This window comes from Trachurus japonicus, chromosome 13 (assembly GCF_045865225.1).
Source record: "Trachurus japonicus isolate A0001 chromosome 13, Traja_1.0".
NCBI lineage: Eukaryota > Metazoa > Chordata > Actinopteri > Carangiformes > Carangidae > Trachurus > Trachurus japonicus.
Window position 1 is genome coordinate 3726810 of NC_140919.1, and position 2492 is coordinate 3729301.

A 2492-nucleotide genomic window follows, 5' to 3' on the forward strand; every position below is an offset into this window, starting at 1 on the left:
TATTACTCCACGTTTTGATAGGTCATATAGTTTTTGATCAATCCCTGATCAATGACCATGATCATTTTTGGAGAAATTATGAGTTTATAATGGGTGTGTATTGCATGGAATGTTCGTGTCAGAGTGCGTGACATCATCGGTTAGAGTGGGAGAGAGTGAAGAAACATTCTGTATTTTTTCTGGATAAACTGTGACCACGGCCACAATTTACACTCTACAGACATAATTTTTTCAGAATTTGTAAGACAAACTTGTTATCTCTCATGTCATGTGCTCAAAATATCAGAGAGACTTACAGAACTTACAGAATCAGCCTCTGAGTGCGGCCACGTCTGTCTCTGCTCCTCATTGAGTCCAATACAAATATTTTCTGAGAGGAGCAGAACGGCCTGATGTTTTAAAACTGCCAGCGTCGCCAAAATATTTACTGTAGAAACACCAAATCGTACCGAAATTTTCAGTAAGTCCTTAGAGCAACGTTGATCTGTGTTTTGTTCTGATAGGAGTTACCGTTTTGTCATGCTAAGCCTAATTGTGAGACCGGTTTAGAGGCAGAAAATGGCTGTTTTTCTCCACGTTTCTGTCTGTCTCAGCCTGCGGGGGCCCCTATCGCCGTGGTAACCTCTTTGATCCTCAGGCCAGAGCTCGTTAACTTCATAAACAATCCACCTGGCGCTCGTTTAAATGTTTATAAACACAGACACAGCTAAATCAGACTGACACAGGATGCAGCTACTAACTAACTATGTGTCAAGTCAGTCACACACACACACACAGACTCTAGAACCAGCTTCATGTGATTACAGTTACACACACACACACACACACACACACACACACACACACACACACACACACACACACACAGACTCTAGAGCCAGCTTCATGTGATTACAGTCACACACACACACACACACACACACACCTTCATGTGATTAAAACACAGTTAACGTGCAACAGAATTTAAACTTAAACCATGATTTAATCTGGTTTTAAAGTTAAACCTTGTTGGTGACACACACACACACACACACACACACAGGTAACCTAATGTGGTTACAGCTCCTCCATATCAGTGCTTATAGAAAGATGATCATGTGTCTGTCTGATCAGCTCTGTCTTGCGCTTAAGACCGTGGGTTTGATTCCCATGTTGACAGAGATGGCAAGATCGGCAGTAGCCCCGCGGCCCATTCAAAATTTCCCGAGAGGAAATTTTCTAGTTAGGGCCACGGGCAATCGCACCGGGCACTGGTCCCAACAGCTATGAAATAGCTGCAGGGACCAGTGCCCGGGCGAAGCCCGGGCACTACTGTTATTGTGTGGATTTTTTCTTATTATTATTAGTGTGAATGCTGGAAGCATTCACACTATTGTTATTCAGTTCGGCCATTTTCTTTATACTTATTAGTGTGAATGCTGGAAGCATTCACACTATTGTTATTCAGTTCGGCCATTTTCTTTATACTTATTATTATTATTCTTACTACTTTCACCCTTTTTCAGACATCTTCTACTCCTTCATACTTTGTGCTATTTCAACCATTCATATATCAAAACGTGTGGCTTTTTCAGGACAAGGGTGCTATGACTTTTCTCTTTTATACTATTTATACTTTTTAAAATATTTAACTTTTTCTGCAAATTTTTTCCCATAGGAATGCATTGAAAACGTCTTCAAACTTTTAAAATCTTCTTACTTCTTTGAACCTCTAAAACGTCAGCATACTTTCTCCCACAGACTCCATTTGTCTTTTAAATTGTAGACAAACTTTTAATCTATTCCCGTATGACTCATCTTATTGATATCTTCAACAGTTTTAGATTGTTGGCTGTTTTAAAATCATTAAAATTTTTCACAAAATTCAACTTTATAATGGTTGTGTATTGCGCTTAACGAGCAGGGCTTAGAGTGAGTGACATCATCGTTAGAGTGAGAGGGATCGAAAAAACATTCAGGATTTTTTCTGGATAAATTGCCAGCACGGCCAGAAATTAAACTCTAGACACATGATTTCCTCACCGGTTTGTAGCCACACTTGTCGTGTCTCATTTAACTCATTGAGTGCCAACCACGTAATTTCTCGTTTTTCGTTCCCATGCGTTGAGTGCCAAAAACGGAATTTTTCGTTTTTTGCTTTTTTTTTAAATTATGAAAATAGACACTTTAATACACATTATATGTAAATTTGGGGACTCTACGACGAGGAGAACTGAAATAGATGACGATCAAAGTCACATGACAGCTCATGATCTGGAAGTTTTTATCATAACTCAGCTTCTGCAAACGGAGTTCTGCATGCAGATGCAGCGCAGCTGCTCCGCTGCTGCTCCGCCCTCACCTGCGCTCCTGCTCCAGCTGCTCCAGCAGCTCAGAGCAGAAACAGGAAGCTCTCAGCCCACAGTCCGCCCGGTCTTCATCTGGAGCAACACCGTGTCCTCCCCAAAGTCCTCCCGCGGTAAAATCTGATGGTCTCTGGGTCAAAGCAGACC